Raw genomic sequence first — 19,649 nt, forward strand, 5'->3', positions numbered from 1 at the left:
CTTTTTAAACTGTTAGACGGCAGCCAGGCAGCATATAAAAAAACAACACTCAATACCACTAACAAAAATAAAAAGTTAATTTTTAGGAACTGGTTTTGATTATTTGTCGTGTTACGCATGCGTAGTGAGTTTTCTTTCAACTGAATCCCCGACTCCGTTATGTAGCCCGAAAGAAGAACGAAAGAAATTGATCTCGAAAATATTGAAAAGTACCTTAAAATTCTCCAGCCCTTAGGTTAATACATAGTGATCAAAACATATCACCACTTTTTAGTGGACGTCCATTTGATGGCATCTAATATATGTAATGTATATGTTACGGTTAAAGTTCGATGTCCAGTTAATGTCGACATTAACATGTTAATGTTTGGTTTAGGTTATGTTTTTGGTTGTTTTGTTGTGTGTTATTCTCGAGATTAACCTGTCGACATTAACCGGACATCGGACCTTAACTAGGGATGCATGATTCGAATCGATTTTAATCGAAGATCGATCTTTTTGCCGAAAATATCGATTAAAATCGATCGATTTTTATCAAACGATCTTTTGGTAGAATCGATTTTTTTTCAAAATCGAAGATCGATTTTATTTATACATTTTTACAGGTTTATTTATTTGTTAGAACAAAAAAACACTTTAGTTTTGCTTGAATATTTGATTCCGGTGCATCTCTAATAACAACTCCAAAATTCCGCCATCTAGCAATGAAAAATTAAGTGTAAGTGCTCGCTACCGCATGTCTGTTTACCACTTTGATATTAGGTGTCAGATTTTTGTCGGTGATTCCCATATTTTTATATTTTAGATAACAGAATATTTTTTGATTTTAGCTTCTTTCCAACCGACTGATATATCAAAATTACAGAATTTACAAATTCTGTGTCAAAATCATCATAAGCATGCAAAAAGCCGAATAATAGAGAACAACGGCATACGGTCGAGTCGGCCTACAAACACGTAAACGTTTACGTACGCATGCGCGTTTCTTATATTTTTTATTTTTTATACACGTAAAAGATTCTTTACGTCTACGTATACGTGCCAGCACCGGCCGACTCGACCGTATGCCGTTGTTCTCTAATTATATTTTAACATTGTTATAGTATTTTTAATTTTTACAAGTATCTCTCGGTTTGTGGGTGTTTCTGATTCAGTTTGGGATGACTGTTATTCAGTTTCAATTTTAAATGTGTTAATAAACGGTTTTACGATTTTTATGTATCAATTTTTTTATGATTATATCGTATTTTTATTATACCAGTACACCAATACATTCAGGGTGCAGCCACACTATCCTAAAAACGGCGTATCAGCGTAACGGCGTAACGACCTTGAATCGATTTCCAGTTATTCTACTGGCTGAAATTTTTGACAGATGAATTTGACAGATAAAATTTCTGACAGATGAATGTTTCAGCCACTAGAATTACTGGAAATCTATTCAAGGTCATTACGCCGTTACGCCGATACGCCGTTTTTAGGATAGTGTGGCTGCACCCTCAGAATCGAATATCGATATTTAATAAGATCGATCTTTGGTTACCGATTTTTTTCTGGATCGATCTTGTTATGTCCGATCTTGAATCGATTCAAAATATCGATTTATTTTATTTTTGCGACATCCCTAACCTTAACCGTAACATATACATACAGTTCATACCAAATAAACCTTTAGTCACGTGATTAAGCTTGACCGGCACAGCGTTGCCCATTTTTATATATTTTCTTTCAATCAAAATATTTTAGGAAACAAAAATAAATTAATTATAAATAATAAATAAACAAAAATACGAGTGGCGGAAAAAGGGGCCAAAAAACCCTACATATATGCTTATTCTCTGCATTAAGTTCATCAGACCGAAGGGAACAGCCATTCGACCAGTGTTCCCAACTCTTAAAAATTTATCTCCCTAAAAATCTAAAACGCTCGCATCAAAAATCCCCAAAATAAAAACCTAAAAAAAAAACATCCCGAAAAAACCCTAAAAATATAAATAATAATAAATAAACAATTTGTTGTGTTTTAAGGGTGCATCCACACTATCCTAAAAACGGCGTATCGGCGTATCGGCGTAACGGCTTAACGACCTTGAATAGATTTCCAGTAATTCTATTGGCTGAAAAATTCATCTGTCAGAAATTTTATCTGTCAAATTCATCTGTCAAAAATTTCAGCTAATAGAATTACTGGAAATCGATTCAAGGTCGTTACGCCGATACGCCGTTTTTAGGATAGCGTGGATGCACCCTAAGTGGTTGACCTTGAAACGTCTGATCACAGCAATGTAGCCAACTGTTCGAAACTTTCCATTAAAGAAATATCAAACCTTCTTAAATCCAAACAACTAAAATCCCCACAACTGTTATCCAAAAATTCGGAGATTAAAATAAACTAATTATTTTGTTTTTTTAACAATAATAAAAATATCCCCAAAAAATTTTACTCCCTAAAAAAATCCCCATATAGACTTTTTCTCCCCAAATTTAGGGATAAAGATAAAATCCCGAAGTTGGTAAACACTGCATTCAACGACCGGTTTCGGAGATTTTTCTCCATCGTCAGGCCGCCTTTGCTGTAACCCTCGATCTGCCCAACGAAAAGCTGAGAATAGCATTTGAGTACAAAACGTACTACTATGGCGAGAGTGGTAGACGCTCTACGCCATCTAGCGGTAGCTGTGACAATCACAGATCGTACCGCCAAAATTAAAACCAGCGGCTTACTGGACAAACATGCTTGCTTCATCCACGTTACCGTAGATGGAGCTAAGAAGGCTTAGGTAGGGTATATATAATAAATAAACAAAAATGTGAGTAGCGGAAAAAGGGGCCAAAAAACCCTACATATATGCTTATTCTCTGCATTAAGTTCATCAGACCGAAGGGAACTGTAATTATAAATATATTCTTACGTTTTTCTTCGGTTCCGTGTGGATAGAAAGTCACAATTTATTTAAATACAATTTATTAAAAAAACTATTTAATTAACTAAAGAACTATTTATAATGTATTTACAATTTATCTAACTCTTTATCTAAAAGGAATTTATTTTGAATTTAGCGTGGCAACTGTAACTGTACGCGTCGACCTGTTATTGTTATTTCTGTCCTCCTCAGGCCCCAGGCAGGCGTCGGCTTATATATGCGAGAAACAGACAATCCAGATTTGACTCGAATTTTCTTAGCCGCGTCCTTTATCTCACCAGCTTCTATTCGTTCTCGAACGGCGCCGGGTGTATTAGTCAGCTTAGACCTTTGTCTATGTTAGTTTACACGGGTCCGCAACAATATAAACAGTTATTATTTACAACAACAAAACTCATCTTCTTAACAGCACTTAAAGGACACAAAATATTCTAATAAAGTTGTCTTGAAATAATAGCCTTTATTTTTCATGCAGATACCTTGAAATTAAGTTAAATTAATATTATATTTTTTAATCCTTAAACCCTTTCTGAAATATATCAATACCTAAATAAAAATATCGTTTCATTACAAACAACATAAATAATTGTCAAAACCCAAATCAAAAATTAAGAAAATAGTACGGTTTTGTAACCTTTGCAAATATCAATATCAATCTATTCAATTTTATAATCGCCCCCCCCGTAGCATAGTCGTCAAGTAATATCGTCGGGACTAACAAAATTAAACCTCGTATATCGCCGAGAGTTTCGTGCTATCAGGCCAGTTCACCTCAAATTGGGCATCACGCGACAAAGTTTTGATGCTTTAATATGGTCGACTGTGCGGTTAGTGCGACACCGTTGCTGACGACCCTGAAAGAAAACTCGAAATTTGGCCCCCATATACGAACATAAACATTTCCAATGTTAAAAAAAGAAATTATATTAGGTTTAATCAAATACGTTTAAATTACCTATACGGAGGGTACCGCTTAAATTCCTGTCCCGATGTTAAAGGATGGCTATAAAATTTCAATGCATTTCCTACAAGTCTATCCTTGTGTGGTAGGAGGTTTGACTAAACAAGGATGAACCTATTGTTATGATTTTTATGAGTAGGTACCTTGTTTATATAGTGTATTGTTATGATTAACAAATTATGGTTTATGTATATGTCAGATTGTATTATTCATAATGCATGTTTTTTATGACAGAGGCGATAGAATGTTACGGGAGATAAGAGTGTGAGTGAGGCGCCCGCCGCAGTCAGTCGTTACCGTGAGCTCGCACGATACACATGTTTGTGTCGTAATCCTAAGTACTAAATGTAATAAAGGAGTTATGAGGGAAATCCAGTATTTTATTTGAAAATACAAGTTGTACTGTTACATATCAGAAGTGGGATAGAACTACTAGAAGTACCACAAGAGTTTAAAAAGTGCCAATATGCCATGTTGGGTGTGAATCCATAAGTTAAGCAAACTGCAAGTCATGTTTGCTAAAAAAATTCTTTTGATTGACCATGTTGACATAAACACTAAAGCAGTGAGAAAATATAGCTTCAGAGGATACATTCGAATAAGATAAGTACACAGATATCAATTAATTGTTAATTTATGTTTCATAGTTGCGAATATAAAAATTTTATGTTGCTTGTTTATGATTTTAAAGACGTTATTGAAATTAATACTCCAATAAATTAAATTTGTAAAAGAATCAAATAAAATAAAAGGTACAGATCAATTAGTGATAGTGATATCACTATAGGACAGCCTGTATAACGATAAAAAAGTTTTAACTAAAATTAAAAATAAGCATCTTTTATAATCTCTTGACAAATTTGATTCAAGCAATATCAAATTCTAAATTCTTTTCTTCTAATGCCTAAATTATTTAAATTTATTTTGTAAAGCTATTCAATACCAGTGAGTGGAATGAAACAATAAGACTGTTTAAAATATCACCAAGGTTTAAATTTACATTGTGAAGAAACGATCACAAAACTAAATCTTTAGAAACATTATAGACTGATTATAGTCTAAAAATAATTATTGTTTGAATAAATTTTATGATTCAAAAATTATTTCTGTTTCATATAAAGATATAACGTTCTTTTTAAAATAATTAAGGACTAATTATCATTTTCAGGACGGTCTTAGAAAATAGTCACTTAATAAACATAAAAGACTGGATTTCCCTCATAACTCCTTTATTACATTTTAGTACTTAGGATTACGACACAAACATGTGTATCGTGCGAGCGCACGGTACCGACTGACTGCGGCGGGCGCCTCACTCACACTCTTATCTCCCGTAACATTCTATCGCCTCTGTCATAAAAAACATGCATTATGAATAATACAATCTGACATATACATAAACCATAATTTGTTAATCATAACAATACACTATATAAACAAGGTACTCGTAAAAATCATAACACTATGTCTTGAAACCATTCGATTCGATTTTCTGTCTTCCTTCAATACTGGGACATAAATTCTCTCATTGCTCTTATGGGGAGGTCGCGGTAATAGGTAATTTAAACGTATTTGGGTTTAATGAACATATTTTTTAAATAGCTCTCACTATTTCGTATTTCTTATGGTCATATTTAGGTAGACTATGCATCGATCCACCTTATTTTAAACGGGTTAACAAAATAGGTTTGAAACGCTGTACTTTCGTGCGTGTCATGACGTAATACCGGGCACATAAGTGCCTCTTTCATATTCAAATGGAATTCCGACTGTGTAACTTCGTTCTGAACTACTTTCCAGACCTACAAAGTTCTAATCTTTGTTTTATCTAGATTGTGGCTGGAATAAGGGGGTCGGTTCACTAACCACGCCATTTTCAATTTATTTTTCTTTTGTGAAAATGTATGTTACGTAATTTTGTTGTTGGGGTGATATTACAAACGAATAACTATAGTTCATACCAAATAAACTTTTAGTCACGTGATTAAGCTTGACCGGCACAGCGTTGCCCACTTTTACATATTTTCTTTTAATCAAAATATTTTAGGAAACAAAAAAATTGGCGCAGGGAGGCACGTATAGCCGCCCCTATTAAAATATGTTAATAAAAAAGTTCGTAGGCAGTTCTTTTAATTTCAAAGTAAAGGAATTTTTCCAATTTTTTTTATCTCAAAAACTGCGACTTTGACTGATTTTGATGTTATTACAAATTTTGTTGCAAATATTATTCCTAATCTTAATTTGAAAACCGCGTTTCACTAACTACTGTAATTTTGGAGTTACGATTTTTTTAAATTTTTAACCCCCTCCCATACCCCCTTACCAACCCCCCACCCCCACTAAAAACTAATGGCCAGATTCTCGGGTGCCACAGTACTTTTGTGCCAAATTTGGTTAAAATCGGTTCAGCGGTTTTTGAGTTATCGTGTTATAGACGGCACAGACAGACAGACAGACAGGCAGGTAGACAGACAGGCAGACAGGCAGACAGGCAGACAGGCAGACAGGCAGACAGGCAGACAGGCAGACAGGCAGACAGGCAGACAGGCAGACAGGCAGACAGGCAGACAGGCAGACAGGCAGACAGGCAGACAGGCAGACAGGCAGACAAGCAGACAGGCAGACAGGCAGACAGACAGACAGGCAGGCAGACAGGCGATAGGCAGACAGGCAGACAGGCAGACAGGTAGACAGGTAGACAGGCAGACAGGCAGACAGGCAGACAGGCAGACAGGCAGACAGGCAGACAGGCAGACAGGCAGACAGGCAGACAGGCAGGCAGACAGACAACATACAGACAGACAGACAGACACCATGAAAATATTTTGTATTTAGGTCATTTACTTACCAACCCCCCACCCCCACCAAAAACTAATGGCCAGATTCTCGGGTGCCACAGTATTTTTGTGCCAAATTTGGTTAAAATCTGTTCAGCGGTTTTTGAGTTATCGTGTTACAGACGGCACAGACAGACAGACAGACAGGCAGACAGGCAGACAGGCAGACAGGCAGACAGGCAGACAGGCAGACAGGCAGACAGGCAGAGAGGCAGAGAGGCAGACAGGCAGACAGGCAGACAGGCAGACAGGCAGACAGGCAGACAGGCAGACAGGCAGACAGGCAGACAGGCAGACAGGCAGACAGGCAGACAAGCAGACAGGCAGACAGGCAGACAGGCAGACAGGCAGACAGGCAGACAGGCAGAGAGGCAGACAGGCAGACAGGCAGACAGGCAGACAGGCAGACAGGCAGACAGGCAGACAGGCAGACAGGCAGACAGGCAGACAGGCAGGCAGACAGACAGACAACAGACAGACAGACACCATGAAAATATTTTGTATTTAGGTCATTTACTTACCAACCCTCCACCCCCACCAAAAACTAATGGCCAGATTCTCGGGTGCCACAGTATTTTTGTGCCAAATTTGGTTAAAATCGGTTCAGCGGTTTTTGAGTTATCGTGTTACAGACGGCACAGACAGACAGACAGACAGACAGGCAGACAGGCAGACAGGCAGACAGGCAGACAGGCAGACAGGCAGACAGGCAGACAGGCAGACAGGCAGACAGGCAGGCAGACAGACAGGCAGACAGGCAGACAGGCAGACAGGCAGACAGGCAGACAGGCAGACAGGCAGACAGGCAGACAGGCAGACAGACAACAGACAGACAGACAGACATCATGAAAATATTTTGTATTTAGGTCATTTATGACCCAAATAACTCATTTTGAGTGAAATTAAAGAAACTTTTTTTTTGACAAGCCTACCATACCCATTGGTATGGTCGGCTAAAAAGTATAACACATCGATCAATAATTCGAATAGTATTCTCTCTCTAGATTTTTTTATGCATCATACTTGTTGGCTGCGTCAAAAAAACACAAACTGAATGGTCGTTATATGAAATGCTTGTCTCGTATTCCAATTCGATAAAACCATAAAGAAGAAAAAAAAACACGTTGAATCGAATGGACGCTGTGTGAACTTAGCCTAAGTGGATAGAGCGCTCCTGCCAAACGATAAATGGGCACTCGTTGCTCTGGATTAATAATAAACATTGGCTTTCAGTTGCAGAGTATTACGTTTTGTCTCTATCATCCGAACATCCGCTAGATATAATTCGATTCCATGTGGTAACAAAAAATAAGAGTACCGTAAAATGGGGTGAATAGAAACAGTTTCGTAGACTATTAGCGATATACCAGTTGATAAAAATGTGGTATTATTTTCCCGAATATTTTAAAACATGGGTCTTTGTTTGTTCTTTGCGTATACATATAATTTGATTTTTGAAAAATATGCATATAAATATTAAATAAAAATAACATTTGTGTTTCTATTCACCTGCTATTCGGGAGAATAGAAACACACATTGATGTTAAGGTTTTTATCTATTCTATTTCCAACAAGGTGATTAGAAACAGTAAATTATTAGATATTTAAGTAGGTTTAACAATAATTAACAATACATATAATATAACAACTTACATGTACCAGCTTATGTATTACTTTAAAAATAAATATTTTATTTATAAAGTTTTCGCGCCATACAAAATAGGTGATAAATCGATCTGACATTTATTGATCAGCTGATTGACAGAAACAGTGCTGCCACAGATAAAAATATAGTTTTTACATTTTATTGTGTATTACCAATGATAGAAAAATTAGATATGTCGACTCTTTTTACTTTGAATATTTTTAATCGTGATTTGATTTTTTTCAGAAATTTTGTTTCTATTCACCACTATGTTTCTATTCCCCCCATTTTACGGTACTTTACAAATAAGTACACACTTTAAATATTTATGTTTTTATTTTTCTTATTCTTAAATAAATATACTTAGTTTATTTCTTCCTTAGTATTAGCCTATTCAATGAGTTTTATTTATTTCAGTTTAATATAATATGTCCCCGGATAGTCTTTACAAAAGGAACACTTCTTTATACAAGGGGATGTAATAAGTACCTGCAATTAACATTTTACCAACACAATAAGTTTTTTTGGCCGACCATACCAATAGGTATGGTAGGCTATTAAGAAGTGCAAAAAAAAAGTTTTTTTAATTTCACTCAAAATGAGTGACCTAAATACAAAATATTTTTATGGTATCTGTCCGTCCGTCTGTCTGTCTGCCTGTCCGTCTGTAACATGATAACTCAAAAACCGTTAAACCGATTTTAACCAAATTTGGCACAACAATACTGTGACACTCGAGAATCTGGCCATTAGTTTTTGGTGGGGGTGGGGGGTTGGTAAGGGGGTATCGGAGAGGGTTAAAAATTTTAAAAAATTGTAACTCCAAAATCACAGTAGCTAGCGAAACGCGGTTTTCAATTTAAGATTAGGAATAATATTTGCAACAAAATTTGTAATAACATCAAAATTAGTCGAAAGTCGCAGTTTTTGAGATAAAAAAAATTGGAAAAATGTCTTTACTTTGAAACTAAAAGAACTGTCTACCAACTTTTTATTAACACATTTTAGTATGGGCGGCTACACGTGCCTCCCGGCGCCATTTTTTTTTAATGAAGAACTAAATTTAGGTATAAAACAGCCGATTACAGTTGAGGGTTGGAACCTTTGGTGTTTCAAACCAAAACAGCCGCTACACTATCCCCGAAATATTTCTGGAAATAGTACGATAAATAAATTAACCCAGATTAACAATAAATAACAAATAGCCAATCACGGCACATCTCGATCAATTTCAGGAAACGTGGGATCTAATTTTTATGACACGTTTAAGTGAAAAATTTTGTTCCTAAATATCTACTGTACATAATATGTATTATATTATAATAAGTGCGTGTTCAAATATTAATTCTGTGGAATATATAATATCAATATAACATAAAACAAGATGTAATTAACGAAATATCATCGTAACAGTAGCTTTTTTAAAAACACTCTAGGTTTACTTATTTTACTGAGATTTATGAAAAAAAAATTCTTTGCCTCGGATACAGATACCGCCACGTTTTGGAAATAGCACAAAACAAACGCCCTCCTCACGAGTAGTTTTCAGGCGCCTTTTAGAATCGAAAATAGGTTGAGGCAAACCGAAGTGGGTCAAGACAACTCGAAATAAATCGAAATGCGTCAAAGTTGGACGACGAAATGCGACCTTGACATGTTCCGAAGAGTTTTTCGCATAGTGTAGACGCTGTTTTATACACATTTTCACTAAAATGACGAATATACGATTTTAATTTAGTACTAAGCTATGCTTGTGCTTCTGTCTGTTTCTTCAACTTTTTCGTGATCCAGAAGATCTACATCTACTGTTACTTATTTCGATGGTTGTATTTAAATATAAGTTCGTAGTCCGTTCAGTGGCGCATCTAGAGATTGAGTCTGGGAGGGGTAGTGTGAATATTCAAAAAAGTACTAAATTTGACTTAAATTTCTGCTGGAAGGTATTGTAACTGTGGAAAAAATCTACTTGGATTGGTTTGGATTTTCTGTTTTAATTTGTATTAGTAACTTTTTTGTAACAATTTTATTTTATACCAAATTTTATCTTATTAATTAATTTCTTTCTGGGAGGGGTAATTGTATAGGATCATAGTTTCATAGTTGTGGATTTTCGAAAGAAATCAGAACATGTATATTATTTCGTATATTTTTCATTTTATTGATTTTATGGAAAGCACTGTTCATTAAAATGTTGTATCCTATGTTATAGGGCTCATTTTTCTCTACAATTTCCTGTCTCACAATGTACCGTTTGTGTCCGGGAAGGGATCATAGTTTCATCGTTGTCGATTTTCGAAAGAAATCAGAACATGTATATTATTTCGTATATTTTTCATTTTATTGATTTTATGGAAAGAACTGTTCATTAAGATGTTGTATCCTATATTATAGCTCTTGTTTCTCTCTACAAATTTTCTGTTTCACAATGTACCGTTTTTGTCGGTGAAGGGATCATAGTTTCATTGTTGTCGGTTTTCGAAAAAAATCAGTACATGTATATTATTTCGTATATTTTTCATTTTTTTGATTTTATGGAAAGCACTGTTCATTAAAATGTTGTATCCTATGTTATAGGGCTCATTTCTCTCTACAATTTCCTGTCTCACAATGTACCGTTTGTGTCGGGGAAGGGATCATAGTTTCATAGTTGTCGATTTTCGAAAGAAATCAGTACATGAATATTATTTCGTATATTATTCATTTTATTGATTTTATGGAAAGCACTGTTCATTAAAATGTTGTATCCTATGTTATAGGGCTTGTTTCTCTCTACAATTTCCTGTCTCACAATGTACCGTTTGTGTCCGGGAAGGGTTCATAGTTTCATAGTTGTCGATTTTCGAAAGTAATAATTAAAATAAATTAATTTCTTTCTGGGAGGGGTAATTACCCCCATTACCCCTCCCGTATATGCGCCCCTGAGTCCGTTTATTGTTAAAAAAATATTCAAAAAATAATATTGATATATCAAAATGACTTGATGACTTGCTGTTTATTTTTTATGAAAGAATAAAATTATAAATTAGTTCCATAATAACGTTTGAATGAAGCTATTTTTTCTCTCGTCAGACGTTAAATCAATAGACTGCGACAAAATTGTTTTATAGCGGCGAAAAGCTTTGGAGAAACAAAGCAAAGCGAAATAAAAAGCAAGGTCAATTAGACAAAACCGATAAAAAAACGAGGGTGGCGGCGGACGACAGAGAATGAAACAAGAAGAAAAGAAGAGGAGAAATAAAAACCGAATTATATAAACCGTAAAATTAAAAGATTCGTTATTTTGAAATTGGGAAAACGACCGTTTCTGTCAGCGGTGACGCACAGTGGACCGAAATCCTAATTCGGCTAGACAAAAATGTAATTAACTCTTCTTTGATTCGACCGTTTATTAAGTGGTAAGAGTCCACCGAAGTTAAGCGACGTTAAATAATGTAGTAATATTGATGGGTGGCCCTCTGTAAACTCTGTCACGTTGTTACAAGGCAAGCGTGAATCATCTATTGAGACACAATGTTCGTTCACGCTTATTCACGGTTCAAAGTCGGATGAGATCGGGATAGATTAACTACTAATTAATTAATTAATAATTAAATAAGTTTTAAAGTGTCTTAAAACCAAAATTATACTGACGTTTTTCTATTTACTAAATTTTGTGTTGCAATAATAAAAATTATACATTATACTACCTTATACAGAGTGTCTAAAAATTTATTTTAAATAATGACTAGCTTTAAACGGTTATAACTTCTTTAATTTAAATGGAACGCTCAATTGTCTATTGTATCATACCATTTTTTACCTGTCACTTCAAGTTTACGTAGAAAATGCATTTTCTTATAATTTAGACCTTATTTACCCCCTTATCACCCTTATTATTATATACCCATGAAATATTGATATTTTTAATTTTTTTAAAGCAACAAATGTACAAAATGTACAGGTGGTAACAACGATAGTATTGTAAGCCCATTTGTTTATAGACATAAAATTATTTAAATCTTTGTAAAGGAGTATATTAATTAAATATACCACCATTATTTCCGCATTAAATTAGTTAATTACATACTTAATTGTTTTAGTTATTTAATTATTGTAAAAATAAATGTGGATTTGAATCAGAAATCAATATAATAATAAGTTATGAAAATGAACGTCTCTTTTGTTATAAATAAGCATTCGTCGAAAAATGAAATAAAATTTATGTTTATGTTACTTTTTACCACACTGTCTAATACACATACAAAATTCAGTTTTTTAGTATTTGGAGCAATTATTTTTAACAACAAACAGTCAATAATTAATGTAGTTTGAATAGTAGGATCATATTAATTGGTCATCTCTAAAAAAATATAAAACTTATATAACAAATATTTAAACAGTTTTTCTTATTTTTTAATGAAATTAGCGAATTATGTATCGACAATATTAGTATCTGTAATCTTTGAAAATTTGTTACATCTTTAAAAATAATCTAAAATAAAATTCCATCGGTATATTGATAAATTATAAGAAAATGCATTTTCTACGAAAACTTGAAGAGATAGATTTAAAATGGTATAATACAATTTGATAGACAATTAAATTGTGCATCTGATTCTCGTAAAATATACAGGGTTCCATTTACATTAAAGAAGTTATTGCCGTTTAAAGCTAGTAATTATTTAAAATAAATTATTAGACACCCTGTATAAGGTAGTATAATTTTTATTATTGCAACAGAAAATTTAGTAAATAGAGAAACTTCAGTACAATATTTGGTTTTAAAAACTTAAATATACTCTGTTTTTTTTCTCAGGTAAGATTTCGACAGACGATGACAGAAAAAAAGCAGATGACGTCCCATACCAATCTATTTATTTTACTAAAAAAAGTTTCTAATAATTTTAAGTTAACTATGGATGGGTTTAAATATAAATTCGTCATGCGTCGTCACTTGTTGTTTTTAACCAGTTTTATGGGTTTATTTCAAAACGACAGATCGTATTTCAATTTATTGGTTTGACGGAACGATGAACGACAAACGGACGCCGATGCGTATGAACTCGCCTTTAGATTTTTGACGTTTGTCAAAGTCTTGCCAAATTATAGGTTATAATTTTGTGACAACTTTTGTCAAATAACCTGCGTTTTGGAAGATGATGTATTTTGATTCGTGTTATTACGAGTGGTTTGTGTCTTTTGAAGTCAAGTAGAGGAAAAATCGAGTGAAAATTAACTGTAGAACAGAGCACAGTTTATGGTTAATACTCGCTGCCCAGGCAGAAAGTCTTATACAGATAACCAATAAAGTTACTATCAATAAAGTTCGTACACCATCTCGTCGTAGATAAGTGCATCTCGAATATGGTAGAACGACCATATTAAACACATACTAAAAACTGGAGTAGCTGTAAAATATCGACATCACACGATAGGTAAATAATGGATTTTAGTACTGCAGAAAAATACTGTCAAAAGGTACTGGTTTAAAAAAATTAAGATTAAAGTTAATTAATCAACTTGTGAGGTATAAAATTTGGTAAGTGTTATTATTAATAAAATAGTTTGTTTTATTTATGTTGTTTTATTTATTCCTGCGTAATATTACAAATTTGTATTTGTACATAAGTTATATTGATAAATATAATCATAAATGCGGGAAGTTTCATAAAGCTTGAAAGTAAGAAATAGTTTTTTTTATATTTTTTTGTATTTGGTGTCTTGTTTTTGTTTGTTTTGTATTAACACATACCGTTTTTTATTAAATATAATAAATCGATTACATTTTTTCAGTTGTATCCTTGTATATGAATTATATAAACAAGGATTGTATACAGTTTTTTTCACAATATTTTGAAGTTACTTAGTCAAATTTTAAATACATATATTAATTTCCTGCTATGTGTTCCAGTTGTACCAACTTATTTCTTTGTAAAATAAAATAAACTACTTTGAAATTAAAATGACAGACACATCTATCAATGTCAAGGATCTTCTCGTTGGACAGACTATACGCCAGAGAAATGAAGCATTAAAATTATTGTTACTGTATTTTCACAAAAACGTAAATATTTCAAAAACGGTAAGATTAAAATGCGGTAAACCTTAATCAAATTTACCTTTATTTTAATTGTAGAAACTAAAAATGTAATAATATACAAGGTGTTCCATTTAAAAAATACAACTTTGATATTTTTTATTTATTTGGGACACTCTGTATATTGTAAAATATTTTTAAATTGTAGCTTTAATAATCCTTCAACGAACCCAAAACTTACAGTTTGTAAAGATCTAATTGTTTAGCTACAATACTCGTGTCGTGTCGTATGTGGTGAACAACCCTTTATATAGTTTTTAACCAAGCCAGTACCACTGTTTCTACCCACTGTGTGCTCCGCTGAGATTATCTAATTTCGTTTTTCCTTAATTAGAAAGAATAATGGAAAGAATAATCGGTGTGATTTTGTAGCTACCAGCATACGGTTTGCGAGAATTCAATATCGGATTGGGTTTTAATTTGTAACAGAGGTATAACCACTACCGAATACGTGATATGTTTGATAAATTGCCATTTTTAATTTAACAAAATAAAACACATTTTTTTTCCAACATCATAAATAATTTTTTAAACAATTCATACGTTGCAAATTATGTTCGATTTGTTCGATTTCACTACATCAATAATACAACATCTGGAAAATAAAGATCTGGCAATGGGTATATTTCTTGATTTATCGAAAGCATATGACTCTTTAGACCACCCATTTACTACTACAAACCAAACCAAACCAAACTCGAAAAATATGGAATAAGAGGTCCAGCACTCAAATGGATTACATCATACTTGGCAAATAGAGAACAACAAGTTATTGTGAGAAAAGACGAAAAGATTAGTAAGTCTAGTATACAAAAATTGAATATCGGTATACCTCAAGGCAGTATCATTGGGCCACTACTTTTTATCATCTACTTAAACGATATTAGTCAAACAACAAGAAATGCAAATTTTAGCCTTACATGCTATGCAGATGACACTAATATACTTACTCATGGAACAACACAAGATATTCTGAAGGAGAATGGCAGTAAGGCTTTCATGAGAGTAGAGGAATGGTTTGAGACAAATAGACTAATGCTAAATAAAGAAAAAACTAATACACTAATTTTTCGAACACAACAGAAGAAAATTGAATTAGCGAGCAATTTGAAAATTGGAGAAATGGATGTCAGCCTTGGTGGTGAATCCAAATTTCTTGGTAAATTTCTTGGTATTTACATATTTATAAGCTATGCTTGAGACTTGGCACAATTTCCTACGGTCTGAGAATTGTGTCAAGTTATGTGAACCCAGACTCAATGAAAACACTATACTGTGGAAATTTTGAGGTACTGCTGAGATATGGAATTATTCTCTGGGGATCAAATTCAGAAACTGCAAAAATTTTTGTGATTCAGAAAAGAATTATAAGACTTATAAAGAAACTTCAGTACAGAGAAAGCTGTCGAGGACACTTTAAATCCTTCGGAATTATGACGCTTCCAGCTCTTTATATATATGAGTGTTTAATATTCATCTTCAAACATAAGTCCCTATTTGAAATGGAAAAATCTCATGAATACCAAACAAGGTCCAGTGATGCCAAGTTCCCTCACATCGTCTCACCCTGACTGAAAAAAATCCAGTATACATGTGTGTAAAGTTTTACAATAGCCTCCCTGAAGACATAAGAGCAATCGAAAGTCAAGAAACCTATAAGAAATCGTTGAAAAAACTCTTAATTGAATTGGAACCCTACTCAATCAATGAATTCTTAATATAAAAGTCTCTTCACCGCTGACAATATTTCAATATGTCTATATATTTGTAATTTTATTGTACATATTTAGATCATTTTTGAAATAAATATTTTTATTATTATTATTATTATTATTATATAAAAATATTTAAAAGTAATACTTGTAAGTAATTATATAGGTATATATATAATTAGTATAATTATATAATTATATAAGTATTATATTATAAATTATATAGTAATTGTATATCGAGAAACTATGGTTAGGCTCGTTGAATTTGACACTTCATGTCAGTTTAATTTTTGAATAAAAAGATTAAGGAAGGAGCATATCAAAAATCTTAGATCGACCGCGACGGGATTCAAAAATGGCCGATTTACATTCCGGTTAGGCCGTTCCAGTGCCGTTCTAATTTTATTCAAAACGTGTAAAAATATTGTCAAGAAAAATGGCGCATCCGCCAGAAATTAAAAATGTATTACTGGTTGCCTGCACAACCGCAACGTATCCGCCAGAAATTAAAAGACTTTTTCAGGCGCCATCTTTTAGTCAAGTCGAGAAGTAAGGGAATCAGACAATAGAATTGTCTGGTATGAAGAAGTGCGCTTTCCGAGAATTGGGGAAATTTCGAGAAGCAGTCAATAGAGTATATAAGCCGGAGCCATCGACCACTGAGACAGTTTTTTGAAATTTGAATATACCGCGTGGAAATTGAAAATCGGACAATTTGGTGAAGGAATCTTATAAATAGTTAGTTGTTGTGTGTTATAAGTTAGTAATTGTGTATAAAGTAAGAAAAATAAATTCGTTAAGTATTTTATCGTGAGTTTAAATTAGTGGACCCACGGAATCCGTAACAATTGGTGTCAGAAGTGGGATTCAAGAGGATTTTAAGAAGAAATTAAGTGGATTGGAAGATTTTTTTAGACCGAATTAGAGTATTTTTATGGTTGGTACAAGGGAACAAGCGAAGAAAATGGAGGAAGTAAGCAAATTATTGGGCGATTTTATGGAGAATATGAGAAGAGAGAAGGCAGAAGAACAAGAAAGACTCCGTAAAGAACGAGAAGAAGAGCGAGCCCGACTAGAAAAAGAGAAAGCAAAAGATAAAGAAGAGGAAAAATTACAACGACAAAAAGAAAAACAAGAAGAACAGGACCGGCTTGAGAAGATTTTCGGAGATTTGAAATTCCAACAACAACAAGATAAACAGGAAGAACAGGACCGGCTTGAAAAAATTTTCCAAGATTTGAAAATTCAACGACAACAAGACAAAGAAGAAGAACAGGACCGGCTTGAGAAAATATTGGGTAATTTGGAAATTCGTTTGGAGGAGCGACGTCAGAGAGAAAAGCAAGAAGAACAGGACCGGCTTCAGAAAATCTTAGAAAATCAGGAAATTCGACTTCAGAAAAGCTTCGGAGACATGGAAAAAAAGCAACAAGCAATGTTGGAAATGCGTTGCCAGAAGACCAAGGACCTACAGAAGACCAAGGTACAAGTAAGGACACCTGGCGTTCATGGAACTGCGAACCTCAAGGCCCCGACCTACGATGGGCAAACCACCTGGACGATGTACCACCGCCAGTTTGAAGCAGCGGCTGCTGCCAATGGATGGACTGACCAGGAGAAAGCAGCGGCACTTGTCATCGCGCTGCGTGGCCCTGCCCTGGAACTCCTTCAAACTATTCCTGCAGCCCAACAGCAGGAATACCAAACTTTGGTCGCTGCACTGGACAGAAGATATGGCGACCAACATCGACGCCAACTTTACCAGGCACAGATCAAGACACGCCTGCAGAGGTCCGGAGAGAGTCTGCAGGAATTCGAAGCAGACTTACGTCGCCTGGTACACCTAGCGTATCCAGAAGCACCGGAAGGATTTAGGGAGGAACTCGCTGCTCAGTGCTTTATCAGCGGACTGAGGGACAATGAATTACAGAGGGCGCTGCAAATATCGCGATTTTCTACCAGCAGCGAAGTACTCGTCAGGGCGCTGGAAATAGAAGCTGCATTTAGCGCCATTCCTAAACCGAAGATAGGCTCGGTAACGGTTGAGGAACAGCCAAAGAGTTCTCACATACGTTTGGAGGAGATGTTTAATAAACTATGTGAATTACTAGTGAACAAGAGAGTCAACAACACCCAGACAGAGAACCAAAGAAGATTCCAGGATATGAGGTGCTATGTATGCGGCAGGAATGGCCACATCAAACGAGATTGTCGCATCCAAATGCGATTCCATTCACCATCCAGAGAACATCGGCACATCGGAAGATCCCAGGACATAAGTTGCTATAGATGTGGCAGGAATGGCCACATCAAACGGGATTGCCGCGTCCAAATGCGATTCCGTTTACCATCGAGAGAACATAAGCACCAGGAAATCAACACTAATGAGCGAGTATTGGCTGAAGAAAACAGAGCCCCTAGGATGTTTTCCGTTAGGAGTCTAGGAAAAACCGCTGACAGTTTGGTAATCAACGGGAAGGTCAATGGTAGAAGAATTCGAATGACTGTGGACACAGGCGCTATGGTATCGTTGGTGCGGACTAACTCGGTGCAAGGATTGAAGATGATGCCTCTTAGAAGAAGAGTGTATTTACGTACAGTTACGGGGGAAATGGCCGTTGTACGGGGAGAGGCTTTCATGGAATTGGAGTTAGGGAATTTGAAGTTTCGGCATAGCGTTTTAGTGGCAGACATTGAAGATGATTTTATCGTGGGTATGGATGTGATCAGTCAACATGGTTTTTCGTTCGATCACCGTAGAAACATCCTGAAAATCGGAAATGAGGAATTTTCTGTATCTAAAGAGAAGAGACCAGGAAATATGGAAGAAAGATCATCGAAAATTGTGATGATACCTGGTGATACCAAGAAGACTGTGTTCGGGAAACTAGAGAAAACCGCTGGGTGCCGTGTAGGACGGGTACAAATTATCGACAACGACCTAGATCGACGACAAGCTACCTTGGACAAGAAAATGAAACATCGCGAAAGCACTATCAGAATAAGGAATTTTAAGCTTAGAACTGACGAACCATGGACGACGATACAATTGAGGAAAGATCAAATGGAAGATCCAGACATCGGAGCAATACTACGGCTCAAGGAAGGTAAGGGCGAGAGACCACCGTGGCAGGATATTGCGGACAGAGGGCTCGTTTTCAAAGCTCTCTGGGCTCAGTGGAATTCACTGGTTATTGAGAATGGATGTTAAAGCGCACGTGGGAAAGTGCGGATGGCAGGACAGTAACAACTCAGTTACTGGTACCAATGAAGAAAGTTACCCAGGTATTGGAAGAAATTCACGGTGGTAAAACTGGAGCCCATCTTGGGGTAAACAAGACCTTGAGCAAGCTGAGAGATCGCTTTTACTGGGTGGATTATTGCGAAGATGTTAAGAAATGGTGTCAACGTTGTAAGATTTGCGCAGCTAGACAAGGACCAAGTACTCGATCTGGAGAAAAAATGGAACAAGATAACGTTGGACTGTCGTTCGA

At 35.1% G+C, this 19,649-nt stretch overlaps 1 protein-coding gene across 2 annotated transcripts in view; it reads left to right on the forward strand.

Annotated features, from left to right (window-relative positions):
* The window catches only part of LOC115883641 (disks large 1 tumor suppressor protein), a 1,010,644-nt gene that overhangs the window by 158,584 nt on the left and 832,411 nt on the right, over nt 1-19,649 (forward strand). The gene's annotated exons all lie outside the window — the stretch shown is intronic.

The sequence above is a fragment of the Sitophilus oryzae genome, unplaced genomic scaffold (genome assembly GCF_002938485.1).
Source record: "Sitophilus oryzae breed Bouriz unplaced genomic scaffold, Soryzae_2.0 scaffold_1974_pilon_pilon, whole genome shotgun sequence".
Taxonomy (NCBI): Eukaryota; Metazoa; Arthropoda; class Insecta; order Coleoptera; family Curculionidae; genus Sitophilus; species Sitophilus oryzae.